Source organism: Abramis brama (assembly GCF_963993115.1).
Source record: "Abramis brama genome assembly, chromosome: 6".
Lineage (NCBI taxonomy): Eukaryota > Metazoa > Chordata > Actinopteri > Cypriniformes > Leuciscidae > Abramis > Abramis brama.
The window spans coordinates 15,105,245-15,132,975 of NC_139968.1; the positions used below are offsets into that span (position 1 = coordinate 15,105,245).

Here is a 27,731-nt window from a genome sequence, read left to right on the forward strand (position 1 = left end):
TCATTAATGAAGACCTTGATATTAATGTAGGATTCCTGCTGACCTTTTACTCCAACAGCATGCTATCATTTTTTTGATGAAACGATAACTTTGATCCATGGACAGCTATAGTTTATATTGTTTTCTTCATTGCTCTTTCAGTATGCGGAGGTGGATTTTTCCAAGCTGCGTAGAAACTTTCGGTCCAGTCAAGTCAACAGCACCTATGCTGCATTAAAGCCGGCGAAATCATGAACGTATGAGTATGATGAACTTCTTATTTTGTTCACTGTTTCTTGAACCTCTAACCACAAACTGTTTGGCAGATCTCATTATAGATATCACCCACATTTACCACCATAACATTGTTTAGATCAGGGGTTTTAAAATGCAAAGCCTGCCGAGGATCCACTGGAAATTTTAGAGAGGAAAATGTCAAAAGAAAATAAGTTAAAATTGACCAAATGTTATGTGCTATGATTTTTCACTGAATCATTTATTTTAAAAAAAATTAACAGGATCATTTAAATGTCCAAAGGTTTCACTCCTGGGGTTTATCAAAAAATGTGCTTGCAAATGAATAGTATAAATATTTTCTGTATGGAAAAGCATTGTCCTTGTATTTTAAATGTACTCCATTATTTTAAACTGATACTCCAAAAAGTATAAATAAAATAAAATGATAGCACATTAATAGTATAAAATGACAATATCTTAAATGTGAAAATTTGCCCAGACTTTTATGAAAACATCCTTATGCTGACAACACAATTCAGTTATAAACGGTCTTCTTATAAAGTTGTTGCTTTATATTAAATAAATACATTTTATGTATAAGCTTTTGTGCATTTTTTATGTCAGATATATGAATAATAAATAGCCTGAAAAATCTGCAATACTGAAAGCTGTTTAGCCCGGTCTCTCTGGTAATGATATAATCTGGTATAATTGCTCATGAAAACAGCATTTTATTCAATAATAAATCAATCAAATTTCAACATGACTTTAAATAATGTCACTATTGATAAATTAGGACGTTATGATCGTATGAACACAGACACACTTAAAACATAATTGTCAGATTCATAAGTAAAATTAATAATAAATAAAGTATTAAAAACAAAAAACAAAAAGTCGAAAGTTCTTCGGAAATGTCACACCTCAAATTTGGATCACATCTGTTGTAATGTTATTGATGTCATATTTGTATATTGGATATGTTTATTCTATGTATATACACACGGACAATGCGATTTGTTGATTTGCTAAACAACTGACTTGTTGATTTTCAACTGAACTCAATTGAAGTGCTAAACCAAAACCAGAAGTCTGTTCCACTGGTTTGGTCACCAGACAACCAATGACAAACAGGGCCTCTTACCTTTGTCTAGAGTGGGGTTTAACCTTAAACCCAGTGCAGTGTTTTTTCCAGTACCATTAATGTATCTCAGTTCTCACAGTTGTCTAAACCTCAAATGGAAAATAAACACCATTATGTGAGATTATATTTGTTTACACAGTGAACATTTAGTGCTTGTCAAGTGCATGTAAAGCACCTTCATGCCTAATACTGAAGTTTATATTGCTATGAACATCCAAAATTAATACTGCATCTGTGAAAGCAGCTTCACGTTAATCTACGGTCATTCTCAGAGTTTTCAACCAATGAAAAAAATAAACTTTTTTAACTTTAATTACGATACCCGAGTTCCCGAGTTGGGCGTGCAATAAACTTTAAACATGGCGGAAGGGAGAACGATTGTACAGAGAACTATAGTCCTGAAATTGGAAATATTACATTAACCTGTCTTAATGTTTACTTAAAATATCTTTAGAGAGAAGTATTTTTTTTTCTAGTTTTATCCCCAAATAGGTCAATGTTGCCATTATGGAACGGTAAACTCTCTCAAAAGAAGAAAGAAGTTTCATGCAGAAAGTTTACAATGAGAATCGTAGGAGTAATAAAACTCATGACATATGAGCAAAGACATCCAGCTCCCACTGTAGCTGAGTAATATGCAGATGGAGACATTTTGACTGATTAAACCTGAAGAAAATGAACACACTATTGCAACAGTGTATGGTTTATCTGTGATCTTCAAGCCATCTTGGGTATTTTCATAAGGATAAATTATGTTTTATCAACAAAGTTCGGGAGGAGAACGTTCAAATGATCTACCCAATCAGCACGAGGCCTATAAATACGTAGCCGACTGGTTGCCATTAAGAGTAGTTTTGTCTTTTGTATGAAATGGTGTAATTCTTCAAAATAAATAAATAAATAAATCAAGTTAAGATGAATTTGACTGATTGCATTTTTTTTTTCCCAACATTTCTATAGATATTGCGATATATCATTATCGTGAATTCTTTTGTCCATGATAATCATAATCTTGTCTTAGGTAGGGTTGGCAAGTTTTTTCATAAACACACATCTCCACATCCTGATAGCAATCAATAATAGAAGTGGTCTAAATATTAAAATATACGTACATGCAAGTAAAAACTAATTTTCATGTATAAATTGCACGATACATACAATGCGTGCTATAGAGACGCATTCGGGTTGTACAGACACACGCCATCAGTGCACTCTTTAAGGCTGCAGAGTTGGAGACAAACAGTCACCAAGTGCTGCAAACAAACAGCAGCCTCCTTTTACAGTTCCTCCTGAGCCAAAACAACCAGCTTATGCTGTGTTCAGGCCATGTCGTAACCATGATGTAGAGACGGCAACCCTTGACTTTCTGCTCAAAGTGGTTCACGTCCTCAGACTTGAATTAATGCATTTCTATGTCAAAACCATCAATGCTGAAATGAATCTCCAGCAGTCAGGTGGTACAAATAAGAGCTCTGTAAGTTGTTTATGTTCCTTATTATTGTAATGTTATGTGCTTTGACACATGAAGTATTTTTACGGTGTCTCTCGTGCTGCTTTGCTGAACCTGCTCTGTCTGTGTGCGTTCATGTGTTTTGGAGGAGTCGTGGCTTTAGAGACGCTCTGAAGGGGGATCTCATGCTTTCAAAGCTAGCTCGCTATTGCTGGTTCACTTTACAATGTCAGTTTATTAACTGTATCAAGTACAAATCAAATGACATTTAGAAACATACATACATAATGTCATATATATTCTGAAGTGTTTCTCTGAAGATTATCTTACTGTTCTTTGACCTCATCATGTTATTGGCTGTAGAAGAGAGAAACTGCACAGCCTGACAAGACCTTCTTCCATTAAGGCTATGAACAAATCAAAAGAGCATTGATGAGACAGGCATTAGTCAAATTAAATTATATGACTCACATTGAAGTGATTATTGTTTGAAGTTGCTGTTTTCATATTGAGCTCCTTTGTGTGCTGCTGTAAAAGATTTTAGTTTGTGTAGGCCTACCAGTCAATCTTCTTAATCTTCTAGCTTTACAGGTAGCTTCATCTTCTTAGCTTCTAGCTCTAACTTAGTTAAGAGTATGTTTGTTAGACTCTCAGTGGCTTAATATCACATGAAAAGTTAAATAAAAAAATATATGTATTAAGACATAGCCTATAATCAAAGAAACCAATCAAATATTTTCAAATATGTTGTGAGAGACTCACAGATCTGAGGCTGTAAGATTATTCTGTAACCCAGATTTATTTCCTCTATGCAGTTGCCCAGCAAACATCTCTTTCTGACTGGAAACAGCACAGAGCTGTGAACGACACCTTAACCACACAGAGAACAAGCTCAACTCACACTCACAGCAGTTTGATTCATTCATTCTTTTATAAGATTAGATGAACATTGTAGATGTTGATATAAAAGTAGAAGTAGAAGTAGAACAACTTCTAGAAGTAGAAGAATAACTAAGCTGCTCCTTTTCATTACACAGATCGTATGGCTTCTGTTTTGACAGTTAACGTTATATTTTGGACATTTAGTCCAGTCATTTTATGAAAAAAGGTTGAACAAATTGCAACAGAAACAAACTCAACTGATTTTGTATCCTCAATATGTCCTGAGTAAGGAAAAAAAGTCCCGAAAAATCCCATTAGGGGAAAGTTTAGAAAAAGACCCAAATATAGCCTAATCATACGCCTATTCATTCTTTTTCTCACGTGAATAGGGTACAATTTTAAACCTTTAGATATCACCATGAAAATTACTGAGTTGATTACTTACATCAAGACAAACAAAAAATGTATTACAAGTTTTTTTAAATTGTTTGTTAACATGGACAAATGGTGCATAATCTAATTATGTATGTGCTAATTTGCATAAATACCACAACAGATCTAAACATTGGGTCTAGCCAGGTGAAAATGTCTTGTTGAATCTTGTTGACACATAACAGTAAAATACTTAATGTTAAGGTCTGAATGGAACCCATTTAGGCTACCCATGAGCATTAATACATAGAGGCAGGAAGAAGTACTTTAGAAACCAGCCTTTATTAAAGGGGGGGGTGAAATGCTATTTCATGCATACTGAGTTTTTTACACTGTTAAAGAGTTGGATTCCCATGCTAAACATGGACAAAGTTTCAAAAATTAAATTGTACGTTTGAAGGAGTATTTCTGTGCCAAAAATGCTCCTTCCGGTTTGTCACAAGTTTCGGAAAGTTTTTTTCGAGTATGGGCCTGAGCTGGGGCGTCATTTCCTTATATGGGTCCTAAGGCCACTTCTCCCGGAAGGGCGCGGGCGCGCGCGCAACCGTAGACCAGAGCAAGAGAGCGAAAGCAGTTCGCCCATCTAAGCGCTGTGCTCGGCTTTAGGGAAGTCAATGTCACCAAAGAAGTGGGTTTTTGGTTGCCAGGGCAAGACAACCCTGCACAGATTCCCAAAGAACCCAGCGTTAAGGGACCAGTGGATGGAGTTTGTTTTTCCAGAGCATCAATGGAGTTGTGCAAGATTGTTTGTTCCCTGCATTTCGACGATGATTGTTTTATAAACAAAGCCCATTTCGACGCCGGATTTGCAGATCGTCTATGCTTAAGGATCAAGCAGTCGCAACGATAAAGGTTCACGGTCGGTCGTGCGTTGGAACCGCAGGCGGTGAGTAAAACTGCTTGTCTGCTTCAAATGTCTGTGTGTTGTTAGCTCGGCGCATAAGCACAGCTTTAGCTCCGCCCACACGGCACGCCTCCAGCCGCTCGTTTTTTTCCGGAAAGACTTGGTACAGCCTATCTTTCTTTTATAAATATAATAAAACTAAAGACTTTTTGGAGATTTGAAGGATGCAATACTACTCTATAGGTACTCAAGATTAACATGAGATTGACTGAAAATGAGTGTTTCACCCCCCCTTTAATTATTATTGCAGAGATGGGGTTTGGGTTTGGGTTTGGGTTTGGGTCTGGGTCCGTGGGACTGTTTCTGGGGATTCACTTTTTATTTTGCCTACCTTTTGTCTTCTGCATTCTCCTTACCATTGTCTCCTGTTCTTCCCTCAGACTCGTCCCCCAGAAACAGTCCCACCAAACCCAATCTCTTAAAAATGAATGAAGGCTGGTTTCTAAAGTACTTCTTCCTGCCTCTGTGTATTAATGCTCATGGGTAGCCTAAATGGGTTCCATTCAGACCTTAACATTAAGTATTTTACTGTTATTTGTCAACAAGATTCAACAAGACATTTTCACCTGGCTAGACCCAATTAGATCTGTTGTGGTATTTATGCAAATTAGCACATACATAATTAAATTATGCACCGTTTGTCCATGTTAACAAACTATTTCAGAAATCTTGTAATACATTTTTTGTTTGTCTTGATATAAGTAATCAACTCAGTAAATTTCATGGTGATATCTAAAGGTTAAAAATGTTACCCTATTCACATGAATAAAAAAATGCATAGGTGTATGAATAGGCTATATTTGGGTCTTTTTCTAAACTTTCCCCTAATGGGATTCTTCTGGACTTTTTTTTTTTCCTTACTCAGGACATATTGAGGATACAAAATCAGTTGAGTTTGCTTCTGTTGCAATTTGTTCAAGGTTGACCCCCATTTTGGCTTAAAATGACTGGACTAATTGTCTGGTAGTCTTGTCTATGTGTTTCAGAGCTCCTCTGCTGCCCTCTGCAGGTCAGTCATAATAGATCCAAGTATGTCATACAGGTGAGGATTGAAGTGAATGTTTGTGGATTTTTATTTTTATTTTTTTAAGGATTTGATGATTTTGGTAAACGTTTTCTCAAAAGGCATAAAAGAGAGACCAAATAAAGAGATTTTTTACAGGTATGATTTATCATATAGATCTATTAATATGGATTGTCTAGGGCAGTGGTTTTCAAACTGTGGGTCGCGACCCACTTGTGGGTCACACTGTGAGAAATGGTGGGTCGCACAAAGGCACTTAGCTGCAGCTAAATTTACGTTACGATGAGTGAAACAAAACCAGTCCGATTAATGACCAAACGACTCTTAAGTGAGTTTTAGCGCCCGCCAAAGTGAATTTTTGTCCTGCCAAAGTCTTATTTGATCGGTGAGTAATGTAGATGAACTGCTGCGCTTGTGACAGAGTCACAGTGCTTGTTTAACTGAAAGAACGAGCAAAGAGAGAGACTTGGTCGCGCGCGCACTCTCGGAGCCAGGCGAAAGTGTAAACAAGACATCACCGTCTCCAAACTAAGCGCTGTCTTGCTCTCTCTCTCCCTTGCACATATTAATCAAAATAAATCGACACGGTGGTAAAAGGTCGGAAGACCAATGTTTCATGTGGAGCATTCGGAGATTTTTTTTTTTTCCTTAATTACCGCTAGGTGTGAATTGTGCTAAATAAGTTGTTGCCTTATCTTCTCTAAAAAGCGTCCCAGACATTCAGCTGACATAAAACAACACTTTAATTAAACGAAAAAATGTTGAAATGTTGGTCAAATGTTGATGAAATGTTTTCTGTGTTGACACAAATCTTGGATGTCCATGTCCTAAATGCTGGGATAATCACACAACGCGCACACGTCCAATTCGCGAACAAATGACTCCTTTGAACGATTCATTTTAATGAACAACTGATCTTTCCAGCAGTGAACTCAGGATACGTCTGAATCAGTAACACTTTACAATAAGGTTCTATTTATTACATAAATTACATAAAAAGTACAGTTTGCTTACTCAAGCTTAAGCTTTAAAATAAATAAAACCCCTTGTTTTTTTTGAAAAGCATATGACTACATTTTTCCACACAGTGCTATCAAGAATCGATAAGAGAATCGTTAAAGAATCGGATCGATAATCAGAATCGTCAGTGGCATTATTATTATTGATAAAATCGTATAATTTCCCATCCCTATGTGAAGAAGGTAAAATTATAATCAAAAACATTAAAGAACATACATGTTTTTTTTTAAAAATTTTAAGAGTTAAAAGTTTAAAATATTTTGCTAACATGAGGTCTTGTCACTGTCAGCCTTTTTACATCAGTGCAAAACTAGGGTATGCAGATTAAGACCATCTGCATGCATTGATTAATCCCATGGCATGTATCAAAAAAATAAAAAATAAATGTGCGACCAAATCATGCTGGTGCGACCAACTGAGAAATTTGGTAGCACCAGTGCAAGTGGGTCTTGAGATTGATTATACTTGTCTAGGTGGGTCCTAGAATGAAAAAGTTTGGGAACCCCTGGTCTAGGGTTTCTTACAATTATTAAAAGTGATTAACAAGTAAATTATAGAGGATAGGGGGTCCAGTCAGTGGACTACCCCATTCCCTTTATCTTATTCCCTGTAACCAGTCCGTGTCGGTCAGCCGGTAAATCGATGGCCCATGTAGGAAAAAACTCAATAGTGCGAGTGTTAGTTAACATCCCTCATTCAATAATATTAACAAAACTAAGAAATCATCCTTATGTGGCAATAAAACATGTCTTCTCATGCACTCATATAAATGGATGCAAAATCAGAACATTGTATTGTCTATTACAGCATTGTTGTATTGTTTATTATATAATGGACACGCTACTGAAGCCTGTTCTCATTGTGGTCAGTCCGGTTCTTAAATACATAGATATCTTTAGTTTGTGTTTTGTCTCATTTAGTTTGCTGAGACTTGTCAAATGATGCCATTGTTCAGTGGGCTATTTTATATTTACTTCTCACATCCTCCACCAATTCTAGCACCGGCACTCCTCTCTCACAAGGTCTTCCTCCTTGAATGATTGACTCACACTGGACAACAATTCCCAGAATCCTTTGCTTCCCACCATCTTCTCCCACGCATGTTCCCATTTCACCTCATTATTATCACATTAGTGTACTTATACTGTATTCAGGCCTCATCTACATTAATTTGGAAACATTTAAAATGGTGTTTTTATTTCAAAATGTTCTCTGTCCACACTAGCATTTTCAAGGGTTTTCAAGTTATTCGTCCACACTAATATATTGGAAAATGCCACAATCATTTTACTGTGCAAGCATAAAATGCAATAAAAGCTCACTGAGATGGTGATGAGATAAGACCACAAATACTCAGTTTCTCACTGTATTTTTCCGGCACGATCATTTTATCAGCAAAATATTTCACCAATTCAGTCCCAACTTAAATGCTATTTTATGGTCTAAAACACAATTGCCCTCGTTTTGACGTAGGACGGAAAGAGCTCCCTCCTTCATGGAACGGGGGTTACAATAGTAATCGATATCTATCAGAACAATATGCATCACATGACTAAACATACATCATTGTTTTCAAATAGGCCTACCTCTGTTTTCACAGTCCACAAAGAGAATTTTTCCGCAAGTCAAAAACGCCATCTGAAAATGTGGACGAAAGTCCAAAATATAGAGAAATTAAAGATGCATTTTCAAATGCATATGGATTCATGTTGGCATATTCTCAGTCTCAATTTTCTTTCCAATTCACCTTGCACCTTGTTGTTTTTCTATTCTGGCCCTGTCCCAAATGGCACACTTCATACACACTTTCGTGCATTAGAGACCGTAGGGTGTCCCATTTGACATTTTGGGCCCTATCAGTTGGCGCAATGCAGCACCAGGCACGACACAAGGTTTTTTTGCTAGTTTCAGCCTGACGCAGTTATCTTTTTCATATCCTGCACAACGTTGTTTAAATTTGCGCCCATGGGCATGCTGGTCTGAAAACGAGGTGTGTTCAGACGCATTGTTGGCTAGTTGCTAGAGACGTTCAGTCTTTCCGTTTGCAAATTCCGTCATGTAAATAGCGAATCCGCCATGGTGCAAGCGCAACGGGCTTTTAAAGGGAATGGGATATGAGACCCTGATTGTTTTATTACATGTTACGTCCAAAACACACCCATTACTCATTACTCAGAATAGGGACAACCCTTTTAGACCATGTGCTGGGCGCGCCGACCATTTTTCCCGTCGTTAAACTAGCAAAAGTGGATTCAGACTCTGGAGGTAAACTCAGATAAACGCCCTAAGTGCACTTGCGCCTTGCCCTTTAGACCATGCGCTTAGATCGTTAAAATAGGGCCCTTTAGGTTTCAGAATGGTGCGCACAAGCGCCCCCTTTGTGGTCGATATGTGAATGTAACTCTCTTGCCACATTTAGTATACACAGATCCATGAATATGCTGATTAGCCCCGCCTCCACTCACTCACACCAGCTCACAAATTCACTCGACCAACTTACTGAGGTAAACTCTGCACAAAAGCATCGCTCTTTACAACGTCGGACACATAACGGTAATTTAATATGATTAGGCTTTTGCTTGACTATGTTACCAAACAGCTAATAATGTGTTGCTAATGTTACAGAAACTATGTTCCCATTCACCATCTCAGTCTGCCTTCTAACAATCATCAGAAACACTTTAAACAACTCAGAATGTCAGTGGAGAAAGGCATATAGTTCATCATAACATTGTAATATATACATCATGCACCCGCTATATTGCTAAATCTACCCGATTTTTCATATCAACAAAAAATTATAGCAGGATAACATGGCTTCTCTCGCAACTCTCCTGATTCACAGCAGTTAATGATATGCTAAACCCGCTGGTACATTGACGTGATTGGTCGTTTGTGACGTCAGAAACACCAGCGATTTCAAACCGTGTTTTTGAGACTGTCTTTGGTTCACTGCAGTTTTAAGGAGAAAATACCCAGCAATGGTGTTGGCTTATGCATATGCACGTTTTGTCTTAAAGCATATTAAAAACACCATAGACATATAAACAACATTAAAAACTTGATTTTCACCACAGGGGGACTTTAACAGAAACCATGCAAGAGTCATATTGAAAAGGAAATGTACCTAAAGGGATTTGTTTGACTGAGTCATTTATGAGAAAACATTTACTTTTAGTGAAAATCATACTACTTGTAACATGCAAATGATCCAAACGCTGTTTCATCCACACAGTTTATTGGGTCTTGAACATAAAGATCATCTACATACAATGAGACACAAGGTTCTTTGCTCCTCTGAATATCTGAGAATACTGAAGGCTCTAGGCAGCAACATTTTACATTCTCATGAAGCTCTAACATCCATTTTCAAGGACAGGCATATACTGTATTATAACTTGTAGATCCCAAGCTATCAGACTGGAGTAGAGCAGACAAAATAAGATTTAGTGATGAATCTTGTTGTGCTCTTCTGACATCAGTCTGCAGATCTGCACAGCGGATCTAGGCTATGTTCTATATAGGTAAACATCTACACAATTTCTGTCTCTGTTCTTTGTTCTTCCAGGCAGATAAAATTATGTTTCTTAAGAAAAATATGATAAAACAGGCTATAAGCAATATTAATACTACAGATAATACAATGGTAACCCGGAGCAATGTCACTCTTTGGTTTCCTTGATCAATTGATTTGTTTCCTTTTTCTGCTGTTGATTCTGCAACAAAAAAAGTGAAGAAAAACAACATTACTGAACTGTGTTAAAGACAACAGATCCGTCTATAATTCTTATTCAAACATTACTAGTGAATGACAAATTTTGAATAATATTTTTAACAACGTTTCACACACCGTTGATGATCAGCTGTACAGTAGGATGTTCAGATGTGTGTGTGATGTAGCAGGTGTATTTTCCTGCATCAGTGTAAGTGAGATTGATGAGTTTGATGGAGAAGTTTCCTCTCTCATACTCTAATGTGAAAGTTTCGGCTCTGTTCTTGTACTGATGTTCTTGTTCTGATACTGAATCTTCACCCTTGACTATATCACACACAATCTTGCTGCCGTTGTGTCTCCAGTGTACATTAATGTCTTGAAGTTTCAGATCATGTTCAGTGGAAGAACACGGCAGGAGAACAGAACCACCAATAACAGCCTCTACTGTTTCCTGCAGAGACACTGAAACAACACAAACTGTAAACACAATTTATTCATTTATACATGTGGCATGTTTAGCACTTTTTTGTTTTGTGCTCACCTTCACGTATCAGCACTGAAAATACACAGATGAAGCAGCATCTGCAAACAGAAATAGAGGTAGAGCAGCTTTTTAAACAATTGTACAAAGCTTGCATACACAAACAATAATAAAAATCATAAAAAAAATCTCAATCATCAGCCAAAAGTCTTATGAAGAGCATGTAGCTCAAAATGTCATCTGTTTAGTGAGCTCATTAAATGTTCTTGGCAGCAGCAATGTGCTGACATTCTTGCATTTTTTTTTTTTTTTTTTTTTAGCAATACAAAAGATGCTTATTAATCTAAACATTTGATTAGAACATCAGTATTTATCAGGTTATCCATTTGAACAGTTTTGAGGTTAAGTAATTATTTTTTGTTTGTATTTTAAATTAGATTTGGTTTTCTCCGAGCCAGAGTTTAGTGGAGCATGTGTCAGTGAGAAAACATAGCGCTACGCATGCAGTGAATGAAGAATCTGTAGTTGACCGTAACCCTTCTGCTAAAACATTGAATTCACTGTAAACACAATTTACCACTATTAACTAAAACTACTAAGAAGTCAATGCTAACATGCTAAAATGCTAACAACTAAATAAAATGAATAGTTACAGCAGATAAACCATGCAGAAAACCTTATAATAATAAATGAACCAATTCATGTTTAATGTATTAACAACACTTAAAAGATTTCCCTTTTAATTACATTTTATATAAAGCATCTGACAACCAAAACACTGCAGGCCAAACACGAACACGAGCAACAAGCTAAACCATCCGTTCATTGTTGAGAAGTACCACTTCGTGCAAACAGCATTTTATTCATAATTCACATACCTGTTCATCATGGTGGCCTAATATTATCACTATATGTTTTATTTGACTATACTGAATTGAAATATTTCTCAAATTTAAGTGAAAAGCTGCTTTTTGAACAGAATGAATTGTAGCTCGTCAGCTTCCGTAGGCCATGCGTTCTACATATGACATCAGACGTAAGTGACGTCAATCAGACATGCGCAGATATTCGTTAATCTTTCTCAAAATTTGAGAATCAATACCTCCCAAATTTTGTAATCATTTACTTACCCTCAAGTTGTTCTAAACCTGTCTCAGTTTCTTTCTTCTGTTGAACTCAAATTAAGATATGTTGAAGAATGTTGGTAATCAGACAGTTGATGGTAGCCATTGACTTCCTTTGTATTTTGTTCCGAGTATGGAAGTCAATGGCTACCGTCAACTGTCTGATTAACAACATTCTTCAACATATCTTCATTTGTGTTCAACAAAAGAAAGAAACTCATACAGGTTTAGAACAACTTGAGGGTAAGTGATGACAACATTTTCATTTCTGGGTCTACTATCCCTTTAATTTCATCAATAAAAGACATGACAAAAGCTAGACAGAGTACTGGACTAGTTTCACTGAAAAATAATCAAGTTATATACATAATAATAAAAATAAGCTGAGCTGGTCTTTTCAGTAGACTGCTATTGTCGTCCTTCCGTCTAATGTGACGTTAGATCATATTAGTGAAATGAACAGCAGTGAATGAGTAAATGTCCTCAGACTTACATGAGAATGAGATTGAAGCTTCTTTCTTAAACTCCTCTGAGAAAATGATGTTTTCTGGATCCTGATCCTTAAGTGAAACATTTATCCGACTGATGTCTCATATATTCCTGCCATTGTGTCTTTAAAACATTTTAGACTTAAGGTTTGTTTGTTTTTCACTGAAAAAAATAAAATAAAATTGCTTTTTTAAGCTTCCAATAACATCCTCATTCTGACCTACAGGGAAAAAAGAAAGAGAGGGAATTGAAAACAGCAGGGAAATACAGCCTGTATTTTTAAAATGGGTTTCAAAAATTAATAAACAAACAGTTTATTTACAACAATAAATTACCTGTTTTCTTTTTCATATCTGGTCTCAATCCAGAAAGATTTTCCTCACAGTTCCTCTCTCTTGTTTTGAGAGAGGAACTGTCTTTAAGTGCTGAGAGACTCTAGGCTGATATTGCCTGACGTCTGGGAGGAGAAAGTTGTCAGACTAGATGAGCTGGTGATCGGAACAAGTACAGTGTGGTTTGTGTTTTTTTTTTTCTTTCTTTTTTCTTGTTGTTGTTTTTACACTAATAACGTATTTATTTTGACCAACAGAGAAACTAAAAGAGAGAGAAAGCAGAAGTCCCAAACTCACAGCCTTATTCGATCTTTACTTAATCAGCATGTAGGTTTGGATGTGTGTTGCTTGTTTCAATTCAGTTGAACTTTTTTAATTCATTGGCACACCTACATCTACACCTACACTTACACACACAAACACACCTGTTATAGATTCAAGATTCTTTATTAGCCTGGTAAAAAGCTTTACATCGCCAAAGCATTGCTAACATTAAATTACAGGCATACATGTTTACACACAATTTAAAAGCAAAAAAGATTGATAAAGTAATATTCCAACCAGAGGTGTAAAGTCCAGGTTCAGAAAGTAAAATTCCTCCCAGTATTTTGTTCCAATCACCTGGATTTGCTAATTAGCACAGTTTTTCAGCCAGGAGATTGAACTAATGAGTGAAATCAGCTGGCCGAGTTCATGGGTGGAATAAACATATGGCAGGACTTTTACTTTTTGACCCCTGGACCCCTACACCTGTGATTCCAACCAGAAGAAGGAAAAAGGGGGAAAAGTACACAATGATTTGTCTTATTTAAATGTGACTCGGTGTTGATGTACCTGTTGATTGTGCAGTTTGTGGTCCCGTTGAACTGGTTAAACTCTTGTCATGACAGGACGTCACAAACCTGAATGTCAGGTTTGCATTTCTCTTCTTTTTAACTTATTCTTTTGCATTATATTACAGAATTTTGTATTTTGTTTTTATAGTATATGGGGAAAAAATGCTTTTGATGCCTATTGTCATCATACAGTTTCTGAAACACACAGAGGCATTCAGTTTAATTTTTATCGGTAGTTTGCAGAGAGTTGACAAGATGCCAGTATGACATGTTACATTGACTAAGGAGTGTTGTTTATGTGGAAACTCTGAGGACCAGGATGTTTGTCATACACACACAAGTGAGAAGAGTGTTTATGATATCCTGGTGTATCAACAGTCCGAACAGCAAGGAGTTGTCACATTTAGAACATGTCAATACTCATATTGGATTTTTGCAGCAGACCCACTTAAAAAACTCAGATCAAGTCAGAATTCGCAAGAAATGGATCAGACAAGTATTTCATTCAAATATTTTGAGCAAATCTAGAGGTGTGGAAATCATAATCAACTGGTGCGTTCAGTTTTCTCCTTCACAAACTTTAGCTGACTCTGGCCGTAGATTGTTTCTGGTCTACTATAGGGTCTTGGGCGGACGGATGAACGGTTACCTAGATTTTGTTTCCAATTTTCATACTTAAATAGCCTGGAAATCCAGACCTAAATCTGAAAGATTAAATTAAAGTCTGGCATCGACTAATGAAAATCGGCCAGCTCGAGGGGCGGCACCAAGCATGCATTTGAAAATCTCACTGCACGCAATTGGATAACACTACGACCAATCACAACACTAAAACCCCATACGCTTAGCTACCAGCGGAGCTAACTGGTAGATTAGACTCTTACCATATCCGGTCAGCAAAACAGCAAAAACATCCTTCTTGCAAAGGAACGATTTGAGTGGCGATTTGAGTCCATAGCCATCTTGCAATGTTTACTAATGACTTTGACGTCATATATCAGAACCCGATGTGATTGAGAGAGGGGCATATTTAATGAGCATCATTACTCGACACCAGAGTAACTCGCTGAGCAAATTCAAGTTGTGCTCTCGCGAGAACTCTGGATTACCAGGGTAATACTTAAATCCTTTTTAAGACTCTAAATCAACACATCTTTTATTTGGAACAAAGGGCCTATCAGAATTCACAGGGAAATCTTTCAGAAACCAAATCTTTTGGGTGGGCTTGCCCTTCCTAATTTTTTATTTTACTTCTGGGCAGCAAATATACACACTACATTATTCTGGTTTCAGAGTAATTTTGGACTGGGTATTGACTGGCTCTGCGATTGGGTACCGGCTTGGGTTAGTGTTGAAGAGGGTTCCTGTTCCCCAGTGGTAATCTCATCGTCTGGCAATCATTACGAATCTGGTCCCAATTTCGAACCCATTTCGGCCTTCAGCATTTGCCGGTGGTTTCACCAATTAATTGTAAGCCTCTATTTCCCCCTTCACCTGATGACAAAGCATTTAATACATGGCAGAGAGCAGGGATTTTGGTTTTCAATGATATCTGTATTGATCTCTTTTTTTCCCAGTTTCATACAGCTGATGCAAAAATTCTCCATTTCTAATGTACTTTTTTATATAGATATTTGCAACTCCAAAACTTTGTTAAAAAGTCATTCCCTGACCTTTCCGAATCATATTCTTGAAGTAGCCCTAGACAAAAGGGGTGCATCCCTACATCTTCTATCTGTGCACGACACAGCCTCATTCAATTAAAATGTATTCACTGTGTTTTCTTTCTTTGTTTTCTTGTACATGTATCATGTTGTAAAAGTTTCAGAAACAGATTAAGCAAAAAAAAAAAAAATAGCCACATCTGAAAGAGCTTGATTTATAATAGTGTCCTCACATTTTAGGGTGATCACATCCTGATCAAAGCAGATGTGGGACACTGAGAACATCTCAGATAATGGGCTGAAACAAACTACACAAAATGTTTGAGTTAAGAATGGTTTGGTTTCAGTTCAACATTGCGGCAGTGTCGGCAGGTTCAGTTGTGGCAAATGTGTTGTTTCTGTAACTGAAACAAAGTGCTTAAGTTGTAAGTTTATAACGTAACTGAAACTGGCTGTGGAGTTGTAAAAATTCTGTAAAGATTCTTAAGTAACCAAATTAACTTAAAGCAGTTTGGTGAGAATTCTATTGATTAAAGCAGTCTATCGATCCAGACTATCAATCGGCAGTCGATAAAAGCATTGCAAGGGAAGGAGAACTGGCATCTGTGAGTCACTCTTTTCTCCATTTTTTTTTTTTTTTTTTTGGAAGACCTACAGTCATAAGTCATACAAATATAAAACAAAACATTTCTGTTGTTTGGAAAATGTAGGACTTAAAATGTAAAGAAATGGAAATTGAGAGGAAGGTTTAAGCTGTATAGTGAGAAATTGAAATGACAAGACCAGGGCTGAGTTTCCCGATAACGATGTATCTTAGCTCTTAAGAGCGCTCTCTACGTGCAAGGTTATGAACGCTCGCCGCAATTCCACGCACGTTTCCCAAAAATGCACTTAACATGAACACGCGAGAACTCGTTCTATGTGCTACTTGAGAGTTGCTGTCCATTTGCGAAGTGCTTAAATATAACCTTATATGGAATCGTATTCTGAACGTTTTCTGAAGAAAAAGCCTTGTCAATACTTGGCACAAGAGCTTCAGATGGCATTAGTGGTGGTATTGACATCCATGGAGGAGTAGGGATAACTCAACCTGAGCCTGAGCCTGAGTCAGGTCCTTCATGCTCAGAGGAACCATCAGTTTCATCTGCCATCTCCCAGCACCTACCATCTCCTAGTCCTCCTAACAACCCTCCCAGGCCTCAGCCTCCATCTTCAGTGGTCCAGACTGCAGCTACAACACCTCAGCCTTTTGAGAATATCTGTAGCTGTAGTCAGGACCTAGTGCAGCTGGAGAGGGAGAAGCTAGATGTCTTGAAAGACATTAGGCAATGCCTTCAAGAAGCCAATGAGAGAGACAGCAACTTTCAACAGCAGCTCATTGAGCTCAAGAAGGCCAAGCTGGCCTTGCACTAGAGGAGATGAGTTTTGCAAGGCCCTCAATTTCTGTGCCAATTATCTTGCCAGAAGACACAGGTAATGTGATTTATTGTTCAATGAGGATTTATGAAGTTTCAGTCATTTCTTGTGCAATGTGAAATGTTTGTAGTTATGACTCAATCCACTGTACAATGTCTTTTGCAGGTCGTGGGGAACTGAATAACCCAAATTAATAAAACTATGCAATGTTTTTTATTAATAAAGCTAGATGCAATATTTTTGATGTCCATGTGTTTGTTGAACCATGCACACAAGGCCTAAGGCCATATGAAATACTATAATAATTGTTATGAGTTCTTCCAAGTGTTTCTGAAGTAAATGGCTAATGGTTGATGATTATTTTCAGACATAAGCATTTAAGTTTCAATATTATTAATATATAAAGTCTATATATTTAGCGTGACAGATAGCACAAATATACGTACAGTATGTACTTCATCTAGCCAATACATTTCTACAGGTATAGACAAAAAAGACATGTTTTACCAGTACTGTTCTATGTATACATATTTATAAGAAGCAAAACTTTTCATCATTATGAACAGAGGATAGATTAAAGGAAGATGTAATATATACAATTTCTAAGCATGCCACACCTTCACTTTCTTCAAGGTAGGGCCTAATGTCATTACTGAAACTAACCTTCACATGGTTCCTTCAATTAAGCTAGGATTAGTATAGAGTTTACACCTCACTAGACTTGCAGAGGAAATCATGGCTGCACTACAGCGTGTTCTTCAATTGAGGGTCAGAGAAAGACAAAGACAGAGACGACCATGAAGTAGATTGGTGACTTTAAATGCCTTCATCAGACAGCATCAAAACCCCTTGGATATCCTTGATGACATGGCTATAATTAGGCGATACCGTCTGCCAAGAGGACAAATAGCCCAACTGCTAAATAGCATTGGACCTCAGCTGATGCGTGCCACCAGGAGAAATTTTGCTTTGTCCCCTGAAGTCCAACTCCTATCAGCCTTGAGATTTTATGCAACAGGCAGTTTTCTCCAGGTACTTGGTGATGGGCTTGGACTAAGTAAGGCATCAGTTTCAAGAGCTGTTCAAGCGGTCACCAATGCATTACTTCCACTTGCTGCGCAACACATTAAATTTCCAGCATCAAGACAGGACCTCACAGAAATACAACAGTATTTTTAACACATCATCACATCCCACAGGTCATTGGAGTGATCGATGGTACATTGATCCCGATCCTTACACCATCTGTGGATGGCCATGTATATATATGCCGCAAAGGCTATGCAGCTATCAACTGTCAGGTGATCTGTGACCATAAGGGTTTGATCACAGACATTGTGGCAAGGTGGCCCGGAAGCAGACACGACTCCTTCATGTTCACCAATTCATCTGTGGGTCAAGAGGCACAAAACTCACAGTGGAGGCTGCTTGGGGACAGTGGTTACCCACTGAGGCTTCACCTTGGTCAGCCGTCACCCTGCCTGCACTGCGAACTTACAAGCCATCCACTGCGCTCAGTTTCTCCACCCTTTCTACTCCAACGGCTCCACCTTGGTCCTCGGTCGGTACATGTTCAGTCCGATGGGCACAGCGAACACCATAGGAACTAAGGAACCATCGATACATAATTTTACAGGAAGTAGAGAGGGAAATGTACCCAGCTGTCAGTGAGCATTGCCCTTCTGCACAGGACTGCAAGGGGATTGACTAAATGAAATGCTGTAAAAAGTTGAGGCCCCAGCATTATTATTGAGTTTAATTAGTCTCATGTGTGGTTTACGTGCGGAAGACGCAGCAGCTACATTGCGAATTATCATGATTATGGTTAAATAAGATAAAATACACATATAATATAACCTAATTACATTTATTTTCATATTAAACATTTATCACTCTGTTCAGCACTTTCAAACATGGAGTCGTATTCATTATATTAATAATACATTTATATATAAATACACATGGATGTACTTACACATGTATATTAAATGAAAATATGGTAAATTGTATTTATTTACAGAAGCTTTTATTATGTCATCATATCTACTATATGCATATCTGCATATAAGCCTATTCTACATTTTTAACAGGTTAAAAATGACGAGGTGCAAAATGTCAAATGTCAAAAAATAAAACACATGGATGAAAGAATTCTTTATAATAAGATGCATTTTTAAAACAGTTGAATTTCTAATGAATGCCAACTGTAAAGTAGACATTTCAGTTCTCTACTGCCCTCTAGAGGCTGAAAACTGAAACTCTTCATTCGATCCACACACTGGAGATCTCTGCTCTCACCACTGGATGGCAGCTGTTACTGACTGACTCTCTCTCTTGGTTTCATGTGTTTGGTTGTTCGCTGTAAACGTCACAATCTCCTGAGTTCATTACTCAAAACAAACCAGAGTTGACAGAGAACATTTATAGTTAGTGAGCATTATGAGACTGAAACTGGTCTAAGACATGTTTATAGCTTAACTTTAGCTATTTATTATTCACTTCTGGTGATTTTATTTACCAAGGTTTCAAAATTCATGAAAGGTGTGTTCATTTCTGAAGATTATCATGATAAACATAAACTTTAATTGGTCACAGAGCTTATTTTTCTGCAATAAGACAATGGGAAAATCATATTGGCTTTTTGTCGTGGGAACCAGTGTGATGTGAACTTCTGGGTTGACCTACAAAAATATGTCATCAATTCAGCACTTTATGAGCGTGAGGATCTCTCCGATGAATAATAAAACACAGCGGTTCACATCATTTCAACACACTTTTTTTTTTATAGAAAACTGTTTACAGTCTTCATCTTATGTCAGATGACTCTTCACAATTTATTTTGATTTAAATTAGATTCAAACTGAATTCACCTTTAAAGTCATTTTTCTCAGTTTCACACTCTAGCGAGTTAAGGTCTTTTGCCTTTGCAGGGCAGTATAGATCCCACCCTATTCGCTTTATTGGAGATATGATGTCTTGAAACAAAAGATTCAAAAGAATGAAACAAAAGATTCATTTGACTGTGTAATTTGGAATGAATAAATCAGTTTTTTGTAAATGATATTGTCATGAAACACCTGGGGAACTAATCAACATGAAGAACTACAAAGCAAAACACATGACAGGAAATAACATAAAAGTCCACAAACAGGGAATATATGACAGAAGTGCAGTTTTAATCTGTTAAATAAAAATAAAAAATTCAATTCAATTTAAGAAAACAACAACATTGCACTGTGACAAAGGCATCAGATCCATACAGCTGCATTCAGACTGAGACATTACTTGTGAACTTCAACTATCTGATCATTCACTTATTAATCACTTATTTTATCTTCAATAAAGTTGTTACAATCTTGATTTGCAGTCTGTTGATTTCATTCATATCACAATAGAGTTGAACAGATGAACTTTGTTTGCAGTTAGATTAGTCTTGAAACAATCATTCCTTTTGTAGAAAAGCTCAATTGACTGCAAACAAAGTTCATCTGTTCAACTCTATTGTGATATGAATGAAATCAACAGACTGCAAATCAAGATTGTAACAACTTTATTGAAGAGAAAGTAAAAGAGAAAGCCATTTTTTGAGATGATTCCTGTGTCCGTGGTTGACTAAGTCCTTTTTCAAGTTAGAGGCAGAACTGATGTGTGAAATCCAAAGAATAACTTGACAGTTGATAACCACAGCTTACAGCCACAGCTTGTAAACACAGTTTGACGATCAGCATAACAACAGTGCACTTCACATTTGGGGCAGTGCAGAACGGCCAAGCTCAGACGGTGCGTCATTGGAGCAAGAAGGTGAAAGACAGGAAGTGTTGTTGCTGTCGGAGTGTAAGTGGATAAGTTGAAAATGGCTGAAGAAGCAGTGGGGAAACCAATTGAGCAGCTTAAAAAAGAAAGGACTGCTGCAAAAATAAGTTTCACGAGACAAGTCAACTTCCTTAGCAGAGAAGCTCACAGGCTAATGGAAGAGGAGCTCAAGGAAGAGTTCAAGAAGCTCTCACTCGTCACACCGAGGGTTTTCGAGACGAACGATGATTACAGATCTGGACTTCTCGCTGATATGGAGGCTGATGAGAGCAAAGATGAAGAGCCAGTGCAGGAAGCTGATAGAAGACTGCAAGTGAGTGCGATTTGAAGTTTAATGAAGTTGAAAGAATTGTTCGAAATAATCTCTAGTCAAGATATGGACTGCACGAAGTGACTGGTGCAATATCTGCAGCGGAGAAAACCTGTGATCGAGAAGCAAGCATGGCTATTGACAGCAGTGAGTATGAAAACTATGAAGTGCAACTTGACTTTCTTGCAAAACTTGTTAAAGAGGCACTAAGAGCTTTGTCAAGCTGGGAGAAATGGACCCCTGATGACGAAAGGAAAGTATTGGAGGGACATGTGAGAAGGCTAAAGGAAGACAGCAATGACCTCGAAGCACGGAAGGGTTTGTTTGCCAGAGCGCGGAGGGTCGCTGAAGACGCATTAGTCACAAACCCCAGTAGAATAACTATGCCAAACGCAACGCCATTTATAGGTCAAGCCACACCAATTGTGAGATTCAGACCAGCAAGTTTGCCTGTGTTCGATGGAAACAAGAGAAACTTCTATCGTTGGAGGAAGGACTGGGAAAAACTTCAACAACAGGGAGAACCTTCTGGATCTGTGGAAGTCAAGAAAATTCAATTATTAGACAGCATAGATGTCAGGATTGTGAAAGATCTCCGTCTGTCCTCTTACAACACTGCTGTAGATATTTTCAGAGTGCTTAAAAATCGATATGGGAACAATTATGTGATTACAATGGAAATTGTGGAGCTTGTCCAAACAGTGGAAAAGGCTTTAGTGGATCTTACTGACCTTGGAGACACGGGGGTCATAAAAAACCCTCTTGTAGTCAAATCCATAGAAAGTAAAATTCCTGAATTCATGAAAAGGGACTGGCTTGCTTTGGTGACGGCTCCTGAAAGTGAGGTCACATCAGAAAACCACTTTGACAAGCTTCTCGAGTTCTTGAAGAAAGAGGAAGGAATCTTTGAGAGACTTGAGCAACTAAGAGTAACAGAAAAAGTGGAAAGGCAAGAAAGAAAGCCAGAAAGAAGTCATGCATTCACTAAATCAACAAAGACAGCCCCGTCTGAAAGTGTGTGTGGATGTGTGTGAAAGTGTGTGGATCGGAGAAGCACAAAGGTAAAATCTTCTTTTGCAATAAGTTTAAGGAACTGCAGTTCGCAGAAAAGAAGATAATCCTGAGAAAACTCGGATTGTGTAGGAGGTGCTTGGGGTATCATGAAGATGACAGCAAGTGTAGAGATGTATTTCTGTGCAGGAGAAAAGAATGCAAAGGAGGATCCTCTGCAGATCATCATTATCTTTTCTGTCCCAAAGAGGAGACCAGATCTGAGCATGAAGGCAGAATCACCACCAGAGAAGGGAAAAAGGGAAGCAGATTAACTGTGGAACAAGAAAAATTCCTCTCTGAACTTTCTCCTGAAATGGTGGAAAAGTGTATGAAAGCGTTTACCAACAGAGCTATGAGGGAAAGATCCAAAGAAGGAAAACTAGGACTGTTGGAGGAAAATGGACTTCAGGAACTTCCAGTCATTATGATGCTTAAAGAGGTGACGACCAATGCAGGACAAACAATTGGAACTCTAATTGACTTGGCATATGATACAAATTACATAACCCATAAAGCTGCCGACACACTGAGAAAAACAATAAGTAGAATTTACTCAATTTTTATTTGGCAAGATTTTGCACGAATATTTTTCAAGTAAATTTCACATTTATGGAAATTAAGTAAATCTACTTACCTAAGCCGAGTAAAATTCACAAAGTGAATGAGTGCATATAACTTGGCCTGTTAAATTATATTGAGTAATTTTTACTTACAAATCTGATATAAATAATATAATTAAGTAAAACCACTTGATATTTTAAATACATTTTACTTGTTTTATGCAGTGCTGGTAATTATTTTAAATTAAATTAAATGTTACTCTTATAATGTGACAAAATAATGTGCAGTTAAGAGTAATTTATTAAGAAATAAGCATCTACAGAAACCTATAATGACAATAATAACAATTCGGATGTGTTCGGTCTCTCTCTTTGTCCCTCTCAACCGGTTTACAGCAACGGAGGCACAAAGGACTGAATGCATTTGAGAAATATCCTGAAATTAAGAAAAGAGAGAGAAAAAAAACAATAATCAGTAAACAGCAAATACTTCTAAATTAAAAGTTAATTAATTTGCATTCACATTATTCATTTAATTTATACCAAATCATTAAAAACATTAAAAACATCCTGCATGACCTTACTCTCATAGTAATTTCCTCACATTAATGCTAACATGTGACAGCATGCAGATATCACGAATTAGGAATTTGGGAGTACAAATTTTTCATTCGTTTTGATTTAAGCAAGGCAACGAATTATTGTCATTTACAACGTGGTCACGATTTAGTAAAAGCAGGGACCATTTAATAGATAGTATGCACGATTTAGCAAATGAATGAGGGAATTAATTATATTGTGCCCGATGAGGGAACGAGAACCTTCTCACTTAGGCCTATTGTTCATTTGTGGCCAATATTTGTCATCTATAAAGAAAACTGCACACAAAATAACAAATATTAAACAAAAAGATCATGATTTAACCCTTTCATGCATGAATTATGATATCCTCAGTCAGGATTTTTTTCATATGTGTTTTTATTGCTCTTAGGGCATGAAAAACAAGAATTGATTTTTATTTTATTTTTTTACAAATTTTTTTGAAAAAACTTGAGTGGACAGCATGCGTTTATGGTTTAAACTGAAGATATACTGTATTAAATAAGACAATAATCAAACAGATAAAGTATGTGAATTTAACGAACTAATCAATACAATTATATCAAATCATGTGAAAACTATAAAATATATACAAAAAATATAAATGCAAAATATTGCAAAGGCTTCATACAACTTCATACAAGTTGCACTTCGCGTATATGATTTCAGAACATGAGGACGTGATTCCATCAGAATTTTCAACAGTCTGTCAAGGTACAACTGTGGAAACCACTCAGATGCTCCCTCCAGTGTACCAGAGTATGGAGATTTACCATTATTAGCTGATAATTATAGCCCTCCTCTGAGAAAACCTAGCGATACGTTTTTTTCAATCTCATCTGAAATGATCAGTGTTTGGGGTAATGCATTACAAGTAACATGCATAACGCATTCAGATTACTTTTTTTATGTTACAAGTAAAGTAATGTGTTACAAGTAACATGCATTACCTAATCAGATTACTTTTTGATCTAACAAGTAATTAACTACAAGTAATGTGCATTACCTAATCAGATTACTTTTTGATGTAACGAGTAAAGAAACGCATTACAAGTAACATGCATTACATAATCAGATTACTTTTTGATGTTATGAGTAAGGAAACGCATTACAAGTAACATGCATTATGTAATCAGATTACTTTTTGATGTTATGAGTAAAGAAACGCATTACAAGTAACATGCATTACGTAATCAGATTACTTTTTGATGTTATGAGTAAAAAAAACGCATTACAATAACGTGCATTACGAAATCAGATTACCTTTTGATCTAACAAATAAAGTAATGCATTACAAGTGTCATACATATGTAATCACATGACTTTTTTCGATGTCAATGAAAATTACTTTCTAATAATACAAATACATTTATTTACAGTAAAAAAAATCACTGCAGATTAAGTTTTTAAGTTTTAAATTTCAAAAACAATATTCACATTATAATTATGAATTGTAGCTGAAATATAGCAGTTGATGCATGACGTCCACTACAGTGGACATGTGATTAATCAGAGTTTTCTCTCAATCTAAAATCAAAACTTGGAAAATTTTACTGTGATATGACTCATTAGATATTGCTTGATGCTGCAATATTTTTTTTACCTACAAGAGTCTCCTAGGATAGAAGGAATGGGTGGATATTCCGGAGCAACTTGGCATGTCTGACTGACCCTTGGCCATCTTGGTTTGGAGGGGGAAAAAATCGAAATACAAAGGCTTGCCACTTGGTTGCAATTTATAGGATGATGCACAAGGGTCCAATGAAGAGGCTGATGTGCAACTTTGCCACAAAAACCCGTGCAAATTCAAGAAAATGCATTTTTAATAGCTGTCCACTGTAGTGACCACTATGCGTGAAAGGGTTAATGCCTCGACAGCGGAGCATTTTGTGGACCACAAAACTCACGAAAACAGCTCCGGTAGAAGACTGGTTGGATCTAATGGCGCTTTTCCACTACACAGTACCAGCTCGCCTCGGCTCTGTTTGGTTTTCCACTGTGTAAAAGTTGTACCTGTACCTGCTTCCAGGTACTTTTTTTCGTACCACCTCCGGCGAGGTTCTAAGCGGGCTGAGGCGATACTAAAATGTGACGTGAAAACACGACAGATTGCTGATTGGTCAGAGAGAATCGTCACTATTCACTGCGTCATCATTGCACGCGCCAGACGGAGTATCCTGAATAAAAAAACAGCAAAAACAAAAGCAAAAACATCCAAAAACAGCATACACTCGATTTCCTCCATTGTCCTGTGTGTGTGGGTAGCGGGTGTGTCTCGCGCGTCTCGCGTAGAAGATTAAGTCACGGCAGTTTCCTGCGGCGTCGCTATGACGACCAGGTACTATTGTGGAGGTACTATCTGCAATGGAAAACGGAGCGAAAAACGAGCCGAGCCGAGTCGAGTTGAGCTGGTGCTGGTAATGGAAAAGCGCCAAAAGTTACCGAACCGAAGAGTGGTTCATATGACGTTACAGTCTGGTTGTCCAGTCCGGTTCCAGCAGGGCTTTGTCGATTTTATGTTTTATTATTGTGCAGCTTTAGCCCATAGAAAGCCGTGCATCCGTCCCTTGACATAATGGTCTTGTCCGCATTAACAGAGGATGAGACAAAAAGCCCACTAACTAGGTTGTGCTTGGTGATTAGAGGCTCAGCTAGCATTTTTGACAGTCTCCTCCTTTTTCTGGAATTTAAATCAAACGCCCATTCACAAACATACCGCAACGCAACGGCTTTTTTTATTTATTGAGCAACGGGGATAATTAACTGGTAACTATGCCCTCACTAACAACAACGTTAAATGATTAACTTCAAGACTTACAGTGATACAAATTTTATAAGCTTACCGATCTCTTTTTATCCACTTGGACATTGATGTCCTCATTTTAAGGCATTGTTTTTCATGTTGTTTTTTACGTTTTCTGTTCTGCGCCCCAGAACGCTCCCCTCCTCTGTCCATTTTTGACATGTGACTGTCTGTCACAGAGCAACGGAGGATAGTCAGTTGATATCACTTTATATAATAAAATAAAATAAAAATTACTCATTACTAATTACTAATGCTAAACAAACATTATTTTAACAAACATTATTTTAAAATTATTTTAAACATTTTATTAAATATTTTCAAATAAATGTTTTGGCACAATGGCGCCCCCCTCCCGTCTGGCGCCCCTATGCGCTGCATACCCCATTTTTGCGCCACTGCTCACTAGGCATACTAGAAACTTTCAAACGTGTGTTGGAGCTAAACTCTGCAGGACAGCAGAAAACCATACATTATTACAAGGAAAAATATTAACACACGAGGGAAATCATTGTTGTGTCCATGAAGATGTGAAAAAATAGGCATAAATCTAGCTTACACGTTTACCCACATTTTTATACGCCTGTTTAACCAAAGCTAATTTGGGTGGGTTTCTCCCATCCCCAATGTCACTTCTCTGTGTTTTATGGCTCTGACGAGAACGTGTGAACCGCTCCTGGCGTGCGCCTGGCAAATCCGCCGTTATAATAGCAATCCGCCATGGAACAAGCTCGCCTGCTCTTAAAGGGAATGTGAGATGACACTCTGATTTATTTCACGTTACGCCCAAACCACACCTAAATAATGAAGCTACTTCAGACCAACCCATTTTAGATTTGCATCGGGCGCAAGAGTAATTGATTTATCCCGCCGGTATAATAGCAACAGCGCTCAAGACCTGCCCACAAAGTTACTTGCGTTTCGCGCTTGATACTTGCGTTTCAGATCGTTAAAATAGGGCCCCTGGTGTTCGGGGTCAATACAACCCCACACTGAAAATGAATGGGAAAAGCATGGGCAGTCTTTAAATCTCCCTTTTAAAAGCTTTACGAAATAGTTCTCACTTTAGATGAGCTCGCAAAAATAGTTAACTGACAACTATAATGTTTTATAACTACCTGAATTACAATAGGAATACATGTTAATAAAGCATTTACACACTGAGTAACTATTAATATATGTCTAAATAATAAGATGTATAAATGTACATTTAAATAGTTTATTAATCATTTACTTGGGCTTTCTAAATGATCTTATGAACCACTGACAACTAAATAACTGGTTTGTAAATAATGTAATACTTAATTTAGAAATGATAAATTAATCATTAATAAAGTATGAAAATACAATTATTAAACACATTATAGATATGCTTATAAAGAAAGAATAAAACATGTGTATATGTATTTATAAACTGCTTATTAATGTTTATTATAAACAGGTGTTTGTTATTGCTGTTTTTT

At 37.2% G+C, this 27,731-nt stretch overlaps 1 protein-coding gene and 1 long non-coding RNA gene across 2 annotated transcripts in view; both read right to left on the minus strand.

Moving 5' to 3' along the window:
• Positions 1–27,731, minus strand: part of LOC311084410 (T-lymphocyte activation antigen CD86-like) — a 182,572-nt gene that overhangs the window by 121,093 nt on the left and 33,748 nt on the right. The gene's annotated exons all lie outside the window — the stretch shown is intronic.
• LOC311085825 lies at positions 10,297–13,542 on the minus strand. The gene is made up of 5 exons (XR_014606973.1): positions 13,217–13,542; positions 12,886–13,101; positions 11,329–11,369; positions 10,923–11,249; positions 10,297–10,788 (listed from the first exon to the last, which is right to left on the minus strand). It is a non-coding gene; the product is annotated as an uncharacterized lncRNA (long non-coding RNA).